Below are 16,802 nucleotides of genomic sequence, written 5' to 3'. Positions count from 1 at the left end.
ATGGAAAGACCCCTTATCCAGAATACCCTTGGTCCCAAGCATTCTGGATAACTGGTCCTATACCCGTAGCTTCTTTTTCTTAAATGGGTGGTTTACCTTCAAGTTTTAGTATGTTTTAGAATGGCCAATTTTTAATTAGTCTTCATTTTTTATTGTTTATAGTTTGTTTATTTTTTTTTAATCATTTGCATTCTTTGTCTGGCTCTAAATGTGACCCCGGCAGCCCATAAACTACTGCTCTGTGAGGCTACAGTTTTATTGTCCTTTTTTATTACGTTTCGTTCTATTCGGGTGCTCTCCTACTCATGTTCAAGTCTCTTATTCAAAGCGCTGACTGGTTGCTAGACTAATTTGAACCCAAGCAACCAGAAAGCTGCTGAAATTTCGAACAGGAAAGCTACTGAACAAAAGCTAAGTAATTTAAAATCCACAAATAAAAAAAAGACCAATTGCAATTTGTCTCATCTTGTTTCTGTATATAGATATGCCATCATATAAGGCAATGAGATGCGTGCAACAGAAAATCTTGCCGTCGGTCTATCCCAGACTCTACATCCTTTAACCGCTGTCTCAGCAGCTTGATGTCAGTCTTATAGCCTTCTACCTCCATGTTGCGCCTTTTCTCCAGAGCCTCGTATCTCTGCGTCATCAATTGCAGCCGCTTGGCCACCTTATCTGAACGTTCCTGGTATAAAAATAACATTCGATATTAATCTCACAAACAGATGTTGGGTAACTGTAACACTACAGGAGGACTAGGGGAGATAACCAGTAACATTTTTATAAAACGAACAAAGCAGTTTTTAATTATTTGCTTTCTTCTTCTGACTCTTTCCAACCTTCAAATGGGGGTCACTGACCCTGGCAGCCAAGAAACTATTGCTCCGTGAGGCTACTTTTTATTATTATTGTTACTTTTCATTGGTTATTTCTCTATTTAGGCCCTCTCCTATTCATATACCAGTCTCACTCAAACCACTCCCTGGTTGCTAATTGGGTAATGTGAACCCTAGCAACAAAATAACTCAGGAGTGGCTGAACCAAAATGTAAAAAAAATAAAGACCAATTGCAAATTGTATTAGAATATTACTTTCTATATCATACTAAATAAGGGATCCTCAAACTATGGCCCGTGGGCCGGATACGGCTCCCCAAGGTAATTAACCTGGCCCCGCCTGCATTCTCACCCCTAGCAACTACCTATAGACCTGCAAACACAGCAGGGAATGTGAGAGCAGGGAGCCAGAAGGCGCCGCGGGGGAGCAGGGAGTTGGAGGACGGAGCGGGGGAGCAGGGAGTTGGAGGACGGAGCGGGGGAGCAGGGAGCCAGAGGGCGCAGCAGGGATTGGGAAGACACAGAACAGAGGAACACAGCGGGAGGACGCAGCAGGGATCAGCCAATAGTTTGAGGACGCAGGGGCCTAGTTTGAGGACTACAGTCCGGCCCCCCCAACAGTCTGAGGTACCATGAACTGGCCCCATGTTTAAAAAGTTTGAGGACCCCTGTACTAAATGGTAACTCAAAGGTGAACACCCCTTTACAAGGTATTAAATACTCACCTTGAAGATTTCCCTGCCCACGTCTCCCTCCTCTCGTATCTTTCCCAGCTCATCCTCCAGTGTCACACACTGCTCCCGGTACATTTCAGCGAGGCGATGTGCTTGTGCCAGCTGCTCTGTAAGAGACTGTATAAGAAGAGGCATAAGAACCAGCAAGCAGCGCTAATACCATAATATCCTTTATTCACACATACATGGGAATTACCTTCACTTCCTCACTGTGCGAGTGCCGACTTGCTTTCTCGGCCAATGACAAACGCAGGATCTCTCGCTCGTGTTCCCGCTCTTGCTCTGGGTCACTACTTAAAGCCAACTGCTCTCGGCACCGGTCTAGCTCTCGGAGCAGCCGATCTTTCTCGGCCATCCAAGATTTTCTCATTGGCTCGGCACTCAAATTTCAGTTGCAGGAAATCCCTGGTGCTCTCGTACAGCAATTTCTGGCTCTTATTCAGCCTGGGAAAGATTGACAGTGATGGATCCAGAAGCCAGTGATGTACAACAGGGGGCTGATTTCCCCAACCCTAGGTGTAGGAGGCCTATGGATTTCTCTACTTTTCTTACACACTCACTTATCTGTCATAGATTTCATTTTGTCCTGGTCTCTTTGGTGCTGCACCTGGGTTTCTTCCACGCGGACCTTCCTGTCCTCTAACAGAGTCTCTATCTGCTCTTTGGATAGTCGTGTCTGCTCTTCCAGCTGGACCTGCAGCTCCTCCACCTGGTCAGAGGAAAAGGTAACTTGAATTCAGTTGACTTTCAAGAAGGTAGTCTTGTAATCAAACAGCAGGAACCCCAATCAGGGTTGGAACTATGGGTAGGCAGAAAATGCAGCTGCCTAGGGCGCAACGATGGCGGGGTGCCAGGCAGGAGCCTTTCCTGCCTATCCCTAGTCCACGCTGCTTTGTCATTGCCCACGGGGGCAATGACCCATCGCAAGTGGCCGACCGGGTTGCCTAGGGCTTCGCCTGACCCCAATATCTGTTTCACACATTAAATGAACAGAATGACCCAAGGAATAATTAAATATTCAATCGCAGCTTCACCTGAAGCAAAAGAATCTGGGGATCTTCTTTCTTGCCCTCTTTGCTTCTGTCTTGCTTCCCCGGTGCTTTCAGGGGTGCTTGTTTGGTACCTGTAAGTGGAAAGCAGCGGGTCACCGACTGACATATATGAAAGAGTCATACTTTGTAGATTGTAAGCTCTTTTGTGCACGGCCCTCTTCCCCCCCTGTATCGGTTACTGATGGCTTTATATGTTACTCTGTATGTCCAATGTATGAAACCCACTTATTGTACAGCGCTGCGGGATATGTTGGCTCTTTATAAATAAATGATAATAATAATAATACTTATAGAAACTTAAAGCCATGGCTTCTTTATATAAAAGAAAAAAACATTGAAACAAAGGCCATGTTTAAACACATTTTAAAGCACATAAGTCACTAACCTGCCTGGCCTGAACGTTGCAGTTTCCGGGCGTATGGATCCCCAGACTGAACAGCACGTTGGGGAATGGTGACCTGCAATCAAAGATGAATTAAAGGGAAAGTTAATTTAAGATAAAACCTGGGCTGATTTTTTATTTTTATTAGCAACCTCCCCTGGAATTTGGAAACCCATCAGTGCCCACCCAATACTTATGTCGTTAGGAAGCTCAGATTCTCCCTATTGCTTGTTACATGGCCAGGCAGATCTAAGACAAAACCGAGAAGCTCACATGGATATTCTTGTTATGCGGCTGAAAAATGGGTTACTGTTATGGGTTACTGCCCAGAGGCAAATCAGCCCAGTGTTGTTAATTAAGCACCAATGGGTTCCTAAACCAAGAGGACATCAGGAGACAGGACACTGATGACAGTTGAGGACCCTCCTCCTCTCCCTTTATCCCATCATTCCGGAAGGGAGCCAGTTTTGTAATAAAGAGAAATAAGCTCTAGAACATAACCTACTAACAACTCTCAACAAGACTAAGGGCAATTTTGAACAAGAGTTCGGGGAGGGAAGCCCTGTGTCCCCCTTACGACTGGAGAGAAAAGGATTTAACAGTAAGTACATAAATCTCCTTTTCTCCCATGTCTAGGGGGACACAGGGACCGCGGGGACATTTTTGTCTGGTGTCTGCAATTTCTTTATCAATGTCTGCATTTGATCATGAACTGGAAAAAACACAGAGGTCTAATGTTGTCTCCTGAACAGCACTGAAGACTTCTTTTGTTTTGATTCTTCCTCATGAACCTGTAGAGTCTCTAGTACTGCTCCAATTAGGCTGTCTGTGTTGGAAGCTGTACTGGCAGTGATGTCCTCCTCATTGGTATTGGAGGTTGAGGAAAAGGAGAATATTTCTCCTTCGCTAATTTCCTCGTCAGACGAGGGGGAGCCCTTAGTGGGCAGCTCTGGAGGAATGTCTGTTTGCGTTTTGGGCCAGTAGTAGGTGAAGTTGCCAACTAATTGCGGCATGCATTGCAAACTGGATAGGGATTGCAACAGCATGGCCGCCCATCCTGGGGCATCAGAAGGGCTCTGTGGATCACTAACCCCTTTGGGAGAAGGGGCCGTTGGAACCCCGTCTGAAGCTGCCACTGCGTAAGGTGCTGTGGTGTCAGATGTGTGGGTCTGAGCAGGGCTGCAAGATGAGCAAAACCATTTAGCTTGGCCCAATCCGGATTTGGTGAGGCATATAGAACAGGCAAAGAAAGTAACCTCATGGTTAGTGTGTATACCCCCTCTGAAGAACAGATCCCCCCAGCCGTCAGCCATGATGTGAGACTGCCTTAGAAAATTGTATCCACAATTGCTAGAGTGCTAACGAGTGATAGGAGGGAGCAGCCAATACTTTTACTTCTCTGAGTAATGGGGCATTATTCCCACAGAGGGGCACAGTTCTGTGGAATCCCAGGTGGGGGGGCCACTGGAGAACAGACAGAGTCTGACCCGGCCTCACCCGGGAGTTAGCCACTAACTGAAAGATTTCTTTAGATGGGCCTGCCTAGAGGCCGCTCCTGACCTCCATAGAAAAAAGAAACTTAAAAAAACTGGCTCCCTTCCAGGTTGACAGGGTCCTTAACTCTAATGTCATCAGTGTCCTGCGTCCTGATGAGTGGAGCCCTTTACCCCACGGTACCTGTGCCCCCCTAGGAGTGGGAGAAAGACACAGAGAAGCACATATTTTTGCAGGGGTACATATCAGAGCTGCATTTATGGCAAAATTTCTAGCACAGGTGCACTAACCTTGTTTGGGGGCTCCTTGTGGAAGTAAGTAACGTCACCCTCACTGGTCCCAACCAATGCCAAAAGCTTCTGGATCTTCTTCCTATCCTCCAACTCTCTACAATGAGCAAAAAGAAATATGCACTCATCTTCCTGTCTTTGATTGAAGGCCATAAGTGCCTGGGAACAACCCATTGCTTATTGCATCAATGTGATTGTCTCCAAGTGATGCGCCATCCACACACCAACATCTGCTGTGCCATGTTCATAGAGATCATCCCAACCTCAAGAATATCGCTTGGTCATTTAAGAAAGTTGCTTCAAGAGCATCATAACTTGTTGCAGGGCCAGGGTCAAAACAGACTTAATGAGATGACTTTGCAGACTGCCAGCACCCAGTGCAATCTTTGATCTAAGGGCAGTGACACACGAGAGATTAGTCGCCGCATGACAAATCTTCATTGACGTGGACAACTAATCTCCCCGCAATGCCATCCTACCGGCTAGAATGTAAATCGTCGGTGGGATGAAAGGAAACTTCGGGCGACTTCGGCAAATTGCGGCGCCGCGTATGCCATCCCACCGGTGATTTACATTCTAGCCGGTGGGATGGCATTGCGTGGAGATTAGTCTTCCGCGACAACAAAGATTTGTCGTACGACGACTAATCTCCCCGTGTACCCCTGCCCTAAAGGTGCCCCAGAAATGAAGGCTGGTTTGAAAATGATTGGCTCATACCCAACCGTAACTTACACTTTACAAAAGCCACACTTAACTAAACCTACTAATGATAATAATAAGGGGGAGAGGCCACTCCACTGATATCACAGAACGGAAAGGGGGCCGAAAATATAGAAAGAAGGAAATGAACGGGGGACATCCAAGCATCACTAGTCCCCCCAGGCATTGATTCATATTTTTCATCACCTAAAGACAGCTGTGAGCAGCCCAGTAAAATATAATAATACATAATGAAAGTACATAAGTACTACATTAACAAATATATATATTATTAAAATAGAACAAATGATGTGCTCTCATTTGTCAGTGCCTTTTTATTTTTACATGAGGAGCTCTCTTACCTGATTTTCAGCCTATCATTCTCCGAGTATAGGCGCAGCACGTGCTCTCTTTCCTGGAACAGATAAACCTGCATGTCACTTAGCGCCTTCTGCAGTTTCGAGATCTCTTCCTCGCGCTGACGCATCTCCCACTGCAGCTTGTGCTGTTAGAGAAAAAAGAGGGGCAAAAGATTACTGCACGTATACTCCCACTGGGTTGCTATAGCTGCCCGCACCTAGGTTGCCATGTCCCGTGCTGCACAAGAAAGCAAGGCCAAGCCATAACCCCTATGGTGATGCAGAACAGTATGGATTTGCCTTTTAAGCTGTTTGACCTAATGCAATTTGACCATTCATGGGTATGGCCTTTGAGGAAGATAGTACGCTGGCCCATTATCAAGCTAACAGCTTTATTTTTCATTAAAAATAACAGCATTCTACCCAACCTCTTCTTCAGTGCAAAAGGAAAAGCAACTGTATGTTGGTGCAGGGTGAGCGCAGTACTTGTGCCAGGGAGTGGTAAAACCACCTATTCAGCTAGAGTTCTGTTTGAGATGATATGAAAGCCAGTATGGTAGCCCTCCAACATATCAGGGAGTGGCCAGAAAGGCAAAGGGGACTATGAACCAGGCTAGGGTAGCAGAGAGGTGAAGATTTCTCTCTCTCTCTCTATATTATAAATATATATTAGAATATGCATTATCAATAGAAGATTCGGGATTCAGGTGAATGTAAAAACAAAAAGGCATCCCTATTTATTTATGCATTGAGCCACTGGACTAGGCCCTGCTAGAGTTCTGCCTGGTCAGGTACCACGGAATACCCCAAAAGTGGTTTGGATTGGTCTTCTAACCAAGTACTGATGTCACTGCAGTTCACAGGGTCTATCCTGCCCCCAACTGACGTTATAGTTTTTAGAGACGTTCAGAGGGAGGCGAATTGCCTATAGGAAACCTGATGGTTGGGTACAGGTAGGCAGGCACTTGAGGGAAACTGAGGATACCAAGGTCCAGGTCTATTATAACAGACCCATGTAACATGCATTTCCATGATGGAACACATAAGAGCCACTGACCCGGAACTCAAGACTAAACCCAAGTTAAGACATTAAAGAGCTAAATACTCTTAATAAAGCACGATCAGAGACCTGAAGCTGTGCAAATTAAAGGTAAAGTATCCCTTCACAAACAAATGTCCCTACATTTTGAACAGCGTCCCATTTGCACACCCCAGGTGTCTCAAAGGTAGACGCCTTTGAGACACCTGGGGTGTGCAAATGGGACGCATAGAATGAGTAGGCGAGTTGTGTGGGTGATATGTGCATTTACATGAAAAAATTAGACTTGGTTTGAACTGGAATCTACTTGCTTTAAATCCAACAATAATACAAACTGGCACACAGAGTGCGTTTGGGTTGTTTTGTTGCCTGAGTGATTAAGGGTGAAGACACACAGAGCTACTAGTAGCAGCTACTTTGGGTCCCTGCCCCGTAGAGCTTACAATCTAAGTGGTTGGGTAACATACAGGCACAAACCGGAAGGTAAGAGTGCATCAGGTATGGTCCCTGCCCCGTAGAGCTTACAGTCTAAGTGGTTGGGTAACATACAGGCACAAACTGGAAGGTAAGAGTGCACCAGGTATGGGCATTTGCCCTTAAGCACAGGACTAGGCAAGATAATGTCTTAGTGCTCCAGAAGGTAACAGCTGAGCTTTTTCTTAAAGAGAGTGGGTGAGTTTTCCCTACGTAGGGATTCAGGGATAGAGTTCCAGAGGGAAGGAGCAGCGAGATAGAAAGGTTTAAGACGAGAGAGCGCAGTGGGTGTGGATGGTGTAAAAAGACGGAGGCTCTGAGAGGAGCGGAGGAGACGGCCAGGAACGTGCAGGGAGACCAGTGAAGTAATGTAGTGAGGAGCAGAGGAGTGAAGGGCTTTGAATGTTAGCATGTAGCTCTAGGTGTCTTCACCCTTACTACTGGTCAAGCTATATATTATATATAGAGCACACCATACACCTGTTCAAATGCCCTAAGTGCAGGTTAAATGTAAAAATGTATAGAGTATCACACACACAGGGGCTTAATGCAAAAAGTGTTTATTGAAAAAAGTCATGTATGTGTGTGTGCTATATTTTATATATATATATATTATATTTTAATACACGAGAGATTTTTTGAAACACAAAGGCCCTTGGTGCTGGCTGTTTTATTTTGATATATATATATATATATATATATTATATATATAGATATATAGATATATAGATATATATACACACATACATATACATACATTAAGGGGTATATTTACCATGCTGTGTAAAAAGCAGTGTACAGCTTTACAAGTGATGTTGCCCAGGGCAACCAATCAGCAATTAGACTTCAACAGTTACAAAACCAAAGCAAAGCATCTGATTGGCTGCTATGAGCAACATCACCAGTAATGTTTTACTCCAATTTTTACACAGCATGATAGATATACCCCTTATATCTTTATGTCTATCAAGGGGATTAAGCAAGAGTAGTTAGCGGAGCTAGGGCGATGCGTGGCATATGGCAAAGAGAAACTGGAGAATGACACAAACCATTTGCAGGAAAACATACAATGCTGCCTTGCAGAACTGAGCTCCTAGGTTCAATTCCAGCCAGGGCACTATATGCTTGCGTGGGTATCCTCTAGGAACCCCAGGTTCCTCCCACACTGCAAAAACATACAGGGTTCTGTAAACTCCTGGTAAAGTGACCACAGTGAATGTGAATTGTAAGCTCCACCGGGACTGATGAAACAATGTACTAAGTGATCTCTGTACAGTGTAGTCGAATACACCAGCGCTATATAAAGGATAATAATAGTTATCAGCATTACTGCTCTTAGCAAGGGCGCATACTGACCTGCTCCTCAAAGGTAGCTTTGTATTGCTCCAGTTGCTTTACCAGATCCTCGTGTTCCTCATCAAACTCAGCGATCTTCTTGCGGTAATACTCTAACAGCTCTCTGGACGGCCGCAGGAAAGCCAGGCGCTCGTTGATTGGAGGCAGCGGAGTGGAGTCCCCTCGGTTCTTCTGGGTGTGGCTGGAGCTCATGGTGGTATCTTGAAGGGAAGGAGACCTGTACCTAACAAAACCATATAGATATAATCATACAAGCAGCTCCAACTTTAGGATCACAATTTTGCATTGAGAGCAGCCTATTACAGGTATGGGAGCTGTTATCCAGAATGCTCTGGACCTGGGGTTTTCCAGATTAGGGGTCTTTCTGTAATTTGGTTCTCCATACTACAAATCTATTAAAAAATAATTTAAACATTACATAAACCTAAAAGGATTGTTTATATAGGATTTATTATATCTTAGTAAGAACCAATTACAAGTTACTGTTTTATTACTACAGAGTTTTTTTGGAAAATGTTACTTATTTGTTTATAAAGGAGTTTATGCGAGACGCCCTTCCTATAATTCGGAGCTTTCTGGATAACAAATTTCTGGATAATTGATCCTATACCCGTACAAACGATCTATGGTACTAATTTCTCTGTCAAAAATATGTTACCCATGACATATTACTTTTATATATATATATATATTACATTCCCAATGATTATGAGTGCGCATAATCATTGGGAATGGATATTGGATAAAACTAAGTGCAGCGCCCGTTTGTGAATTGTGAATGTGGACTGTTCATGGGAGTGCGGACCTTACAGTGTTATATATATATATATGTTTCTTCTGAAATAAACTGGATTTTGACTTACCTTCCTTCATGCATGCCACGGTGGGGTGAAAAGTCCATATTTTCTACCCTTTTTCAATTCACAGCTACAGAAAAAAAGTGAAGATACACAGAGATTCATGGATAGGAACAAGATAAAGGTGGTAAGTGAATTGCTATAAATGTCCAGATGGTTGGCCAGTATGGTCAAAACTGGCCCAACATTCCCTAACCAAATATACTGTAGACTGGTATGAGCAGCTATAGGCTTAAAGCCGGACAATAGGTGGGTAGCCTAACTCTCTTGCTGGGAAATCAGTGAATACAAAGGTTATTTTCTGTATAACCCCCTGGGGGCCAGTGCTGAGGGCAGCAGCTTCAGGGGGTGTCTATATAGGATTTTTTTTTTGCCATGGATACAAATAAGGGACCTATCATGGCTTATGGGATGCTCAAGGAGAACTAAGGCAGGAGCGCATGTGAAAAATAAAAACAGAAACAAATAATAGTGTAATATTGCTGTGACAATTAAACGATCAAATAAGGAAACCAGGTCCCCAAGTGAGTACGTGAAAGGCTGGTTTACTTTGTGTATCACCACGTGCTGTAATGCTTTATGCTCACCGGATGGCAATATTGAGTAGGTAAAAGAGAAATCCAAGAATCACCAGTAACCTTTCTGACTTTCCTACAGGAGGCGGTCATCAAGCAAAGATCTTAATTGCGAGATACAGTTGATTTGCTTAACAAGCTAAAGAGCATCAACTGGAAAAATACATATATATGGATCACGTGCGATGTATCTGCCCTTTATACTAATATCCCACATATGAAAGGTATTGAGGCCATTAGATCCAAACTTGACACGGACAGTGACTTACCCTTAACTCTTCAATCCTTTTTAATAGACAGTATAGCTTATATACTCACGCACAATTATTTTATTTTCAACTACACATTTTACTTGCAAAAACAAGGCACAGCAATTGGGAGCAAATTCGCACCCTCATATGCTACACACATCTGGGGTAATCAACACATTATATTTTATACACGGTACATCGATGATCTACTTTTCATCTGGGATGGCCCTAAGGAATTGGCCGATTTATTTATTAATCATATTAACATTAATACATTTAATTTAATCTTCACTGCGAACATCAATACCACAACAATAGATTTTTTTAGATCTCACCCTTTTTATTGCCAACGATAGGATAGAGACAAAACTATTCCGTAAACCCACCGATCGGAATGGGTCGCTTCACGCCACAAGTAGCCATCACAAACAGTGCATAAAAAAACATCCCTAAAGGACAATTTTTAAGGGCAAAGAGAAACTGTTCAAGAACTGAAGACTTTTTGAAGGAATGTGAGGTTTTGAAAGAGAGATTCTTGGAAAAGGGATACAAACCCTCCTGGTTAAGTGAGGCGGAATTATTAGCAACCAACAAAGATAGAGATACCCTGTTAGATAAGCGACATAAGGATGGGTCTAAGTGTGGGGGGTTCCCCCCTCATGGTACTAATTCTAATTTTAACTTCTACACCAAATACAACACCTCTGCACATCTTATTGGCAGGATCATTCATAGACACTGGAACGTTGTGTCAGCAGACCCACTATTGGGCAATTTGTGCAGACAAACCCCGCAGGTATGTTTTCGGAAATCTAGAACGATCAGTAATATCATAGCACCTTCCAAGGTTTGGGGTCGGGATCATTCACACATTAGACAAAATCCGTTTGGCCTTAATGGCACCTATAAATGTGGTAAAAACTCTGTGCATCTTGCTCCTATGTTATGCCCAAGAAACACACTGTGAGGGTTATTCCAATTTCCAAGACCTTTATTAATTGTCGCACAACATATGCATACCCCCCAACTGTCCCGCTTTTCGCACAGCGGGATGCGCTTGCTGTAGCCGGATGTTCTTGCTTCTTCTGCGGCTTCGTTATGCCTCTCCTTGTGCAGCGCGACAGGCCCTTTTATAAGGTTGCGCCTGTGGGTGTGACGTCATTACGCACGGGGCGCAACCTTATAAAAGGGCCTGTCGCGCTGCACAAGGAGAGGCATAACGAAGCCGCAGATGAAGGCTGCGCCTATGGGAGGTACTCTGAATGGGGGGCTACTGTGTATTGGGGGGTACTGTGTATTGGGGGCTACTGTGTATTGGGGGCTACTGTGTATTGGGGGCTACTGTGTATAGGGGGCTACTGTGTATAGGGGCCTACTGTGTATAGGGGGCTACTGTGTATAGGGGGCTACTGTGTATAGGGGGCTACTGTGTATAGGGGCACTGTGTATAGGGGCACTGTGTATAGGGGCACTGTGTATTAGGGGCACTGTGTATTAGGGGCACTGTGTATTAGGGGCTACTGTGTATTGGGGGCACTGTGTATTGGGGGGTACTGTGTATTGGGGGGTACTGTGTATTGGGGGGTACTGTGTATTGGGGGGCTACTGTGTAGGGGGGGCTACTGTGTAGGGGGGGCTACTGTGTAGGGGGGGCTACTGTGTAGGGGGGCTACTGTGTATGGGGGGCTACTGTGTATGGGGGGGCTACTGTGTATGGGGGGGCTACTGTGTATGGGGGGGGCTACTGTGTATGGGGGGGGCTACTGTGTATGGGGGGGCTACTGTGTATGGGGGGGCAAAACTGGTACTTAGTTATAACTCACTTATAACTGACTGCCTTCTCTCTATATTTGTATTTTAATGTAGGAGTTGCTATATTGTTTTCCTTAGGTCGTTCAGTATGAGGGTATAGCACATTTTTGTCTGCGCCCACCATTTGATCTATATAAAAGGGGTATTTTTTTTTTAAAATGGGGTGTGGTAATTGGGGCGTGACCACAAAAGGGGGCGTGGTCAAAAAAAATTTGCCGCACTGCGCGCGCCAAATCTTTTTGTCCCTCTTTTCATTTTTCAAATGTTGGGAGGTATGCATATGTAGTCTATGCTCTCACTTGTCCGTGTAACAAAGTTTACGTGGGGCGGACTATAAGATCAGTGGGAACTAGGCTTAATGAGCACATCCGGAACAGTAAAGCAGGGAGAATGAACCATGGGGTATCGAGACATTTTAAGCTGTTTCACAATAGTGATCCCAAAGGGATATTCTTTATGGGACTGGAGCATATTTCTCCCAAGAGGTGGAGATGGATTTACTAGATTAAGACAAAGAGAAAACTTTTGGATTTTTAAATTGAATACACTGCATCCGGAAGGACTCAATGTAGATTTGGACTTAGCGGCATTTTAAAGCTTATTTTTGGTAAATGTTTGTATTCCTGGTAGAGCTGGGTGGTATGACCAAAAATTTATATCACGGTATTTTTCAAAATGATATCGGTGTCACGGTATTTGACAGTATTTTTTTTTTCCATGCATGATTAGGTGTTAACCCCATTTCCTAATAAATTAGAGAATAATTACTGCAGTATTGAAAATCAGAGTCAGGCAAGCGAAGGATCGGCAACAGAAAGTCGTAAGGTAAATCAGGCAGGCTTAGTTTCCCAGGCAAGGCCGCAGACAACATAGCACAGGAGGAGGCGTTTGATAGCTTTAAATACCCCCCACGCATGCGCAGAACCGGCGCCGTCAGCACGTCACGGACGTGCACGCTTTGACATATACGTGCGCTTTGACGCATGCGCACCTGGACGCGCGTGCGCAACGTCCCGCGGACAACGGGACGCGTGCGCACACGCAAGAAGGTGCACGAGACCAGCCCGCACGGGTGAGTACCCTGACACCCCGGTATTGCGGTATCTGAAAAATGAATATAGTTTTAAAAAAAAAAAAACACCGGTATTCGGTATTAAACGGTATATCGCCCAGCCCTAATTCCTGGTATTTATTTATTTATAATTTATCTACATTTTAAGTAGGAATATGCTTGATATGGGCTGTTTTAACAAGACATCTCTTTATTTCTTTATGATTAGCGGTTAAGTAGTATATAACTAATTAATAAATAAACAAACATACAACTCTCCCAATCTTTGGGGAGAGGGATGATGGGTTATATATATATATATATATATATATATATATATATATATGGGTAATATAAATTCTTCCATCTGACACAATGCCATAACACGATGGCCTTTTGCGCTAATGAGAGAGGTGTTGCTATGGCAACATGTGTTGTTTCCATTGTACATATCGCTTTACCAGCGCTACATTGAGTTCCCTACAGTATTTCCCATAAGTTTTACTCTTGCAGCCCCACTATGTATTAGGCGCTTCTACATTCACTTACTGGAGGTTCCCCTATGTCTAGTTACCCACCCTTATGCCTATTCTAATAGAGGGAACAAAAAAAGCACAATAAAAGCTCTGGGGGTGCCAAATAAGAGCTATGATTGGTTAGGGGGTAAAGTGCAGGGTATGGCACATTATTTAGCATACAGACCTATCCAATGGCGCTATAGCTGTGCATAAATGTATATAACCCCTGCCACCCAGATGTCACACTGTACGTACCTGTACCTGTACCCCACCTTACGAGCTCTGGTACAAGCAACTACGCGGGTCTCCTACCACCAGTCACCTCACCCCTAACTGTACGATCCAAACAACCCGCCTCCGCAAGCTTAACCAATCACGCACCCAGTTCAATCCAGAATCATTGAAGCATCCAATCCGCTAGGGCGATACTTGAGTCGGCCCGCCCTCCCGCCAGGTGTCTTCTGGGAATTGTAGTTTATTCTATCGCTATCCACATGTGTTTAAACTACAATTTCCTCAGGTTTAGATTCCAAAACGAATACCCGATATGCAAAGGAGAATTATGACTATTTCTTTATCTTCAAACAGTATATATATTATAATTTCATTATTACATTATAATTATCATTGTTAATGAAAGATTTTGATTTAACTTTTCCTCTACATAGGAAATAGGCGTGTGAACATTTGTGACACTTAATTCCATTTTTATCCCAACTCCCCCCCCCCATTCGCAGCCATTCTAGAGATTATACTCCAGTTCTGGAATTGTAAAAACTTTTTACACACCATCGTTTGCAAAACCAGGTGAAGATCTCCTTTATCTAAAGGAAGGTTCATGTAGCGCCATCTATCGGCTATTTTTCACATTACGGGCTCTTTTATTAATCCACATAGCTTTAACTAGCGCGGAGGGATACCTGGAGATTATACAACCAGCCTCTTTAGTCCTTTAGGGCCCCAATTTCACATTACAAAGTTGCATCAGGACTTTATGGACCTAGGAATGATACGGACTGGAGCCTGGAATTTACTGTAAGAGCCTCTGGATGTGCTGAAGGAGCTGCTGGGCTTCAGGAAGGGGACTGGGTACTAGGAAGCCCCAGGGGGGGCAATTGCAACAGGAAGTTGCCTGAGAGGGGGCACATAATTGGGCCTTTCAAAACGAGGCTGCAGAGACCCTAGTGGCACAGACTGGGGGCTTTCTGGGGGGAGGTGTCTGTTGAAATTAGAAATTAATTCTAAGTTAGGGAATTGCACCAAGGTGACTCAGGGACTTGGGGTGTCATAGTCAGGTAAGGAGTGGAACTTTGGCACCCTGAGTACCCCAAGAACTGAAATAAAGAGCTCGTTATATTATATGGATCTGGGGGTCAGATATTTGGGAGTCTTGATTGTCCCAGCAAAAGTAACTAGTAGTAAATAGTGCAACTTTGGCACCCTGAGTACCCCAAGAACTTAAATAAAGAGCTTGTTATATTATATGGATCTGGGGGTCAGATATTTGGGAGTCTTGATTGTCCCAGCAAAAGTAACTAGTAGTAAATAGTGGAACTTTGGCACCCTGAGTACCCCAAGAACTGAAATAAAGAGCTTGTTATATTATATGGATCTGGGGGTCAGATATTTGGGAGTCTTGATTGTCCCAGCAAAAGTAACTGCCTGCCTCTGTGGCAGAATTAGGGGACTCTGTGGGCTTCACAGGGGGGTTCCTGCTGTCCCGGGGGCTTTAGGAGATACAGTAATAGAAGCCACAGGGAGTACCTGTAGATATTGGGGTGCAAAGTTAGCCCAGTGTCACAAGGGGCACTTCTGCCTTGGGATTGTAAGCTCTATGGGGCAGGGACCTCCTTCCTACTGTGTCTCATACCACATGGCACTTATATATATATATATACATATATGTATTTATTGTATTTATTATATCACTTGTCCTCCCTGTGTGTAATTTTGTATTCTGTAAGACTGTACAGCGCTGCGTACCCTTGTGGCGCTTTATAAATAAAGTTATACATACATAAGGTGAAAACATTGGGTGCTCCACACTAGCAATTTGACTCCCACCCTCTAAAAATGTATGTGCTGGGGTGCCATTGGCTATATTGAACTAATGTAAAATGCAGATAAGCACCCCATACCTTATATAAGACACAAGGTCAGAGGTGCAGGTGTTCTGCCTGGTACAGCCAGATACATGTACATTTGTTAGTATGTAAACCAAAGGCAGAGTTGTATAGCCAGGGCCAGATTTCATTATAATGTGCCCCTAGTATACAGGGAAGGTGCTTACATAGTCTTTATTTGATTTTAAATGAAAACAAATTAAAACTCATTAAACATTGACCAATCCATCGCTGCCATAAAACCATCCAGAAAATATATATTTCTCTAATTTCAGATCCTCAGTGATCCAGTCCTAATACTACTGCCCACTGAGACCAGGGAGGGGATCAGGGAATACACAAAGGAGAAGTGGAGTAAAACTGGAAAGGATCATTCATTTATCTCTGAAAGAATCGCACATGTTCAGGAAATAGCAGCGGTGTACAACTATCAGAAAGGAGCCCCAACCTTTCTTACTCGTGAGCCACAGTCACATGTAAAAAGACTTGGGGAGCAACACAAGCACCATAAAAGTTCATGGAGGAGCCAAATAAGGGCTGTGATTGGCTATTAGGCAACCTCTATGCACCCTATCAGCTTACAGGGGGCTTTATTTGGTAGGAAATCTTGTTTTTATTCAACCAAAACTTGCCCCCAAGTCAGGAATTCAAAAATAACTCCCTGGTTTGGGGGCACTGAGAGCAACATCCAAGGGGTTGGGGAGCAACATGTTGCCCCAGAGCCACTGGTTGGGGATCCCTGCCGTATGCCAAGCCTTGTGTATTATGTGCATTTAATATGCACCTCAGGCTCGTTAGTGCCCCTACACGGGCCGATAAGCTGCTGAGTCGGTCTAAGATACCGATATCGGCAGCTAGAATCGGCCCGTGTATGGCCACCTTTAGGCTGGATAAGGAGTC

At 44.0% G+C, this 16,802-nt stretch overlaps 1 pseudogene; it reads right to left on the bottom strand.

The window, feature by feature from the left end:
• Window positions 1-475: 475 nt before the first annotated feature.
• Window positions 476-9,639, bottom strand: LOC100492400 (annotated as a pseudogene).
• Window positions 9,640-16,802: the final 7,163 nt, after the last annotated feature.

This window comes from Xenopus tropicalis, chromosome 3 (assembly GCF_000004195.4).
Source record: "Xenopus tropicalis strain Nigerian chromosome 3, UCB_Xtro_10.0, whole genome shotgun sequence".
Taxonomy (NCBI): Eukaryota; Metazoa; Chordata; class Amphibia; order Anura; family Pipidae; genus Xenopus; species Xenopus tropicalis.
The sequence above is the reverse complement of the archived record's forward strand: the minus strand, read 5'-3'. Positions and strand labels throughout refer to the sequence as shown.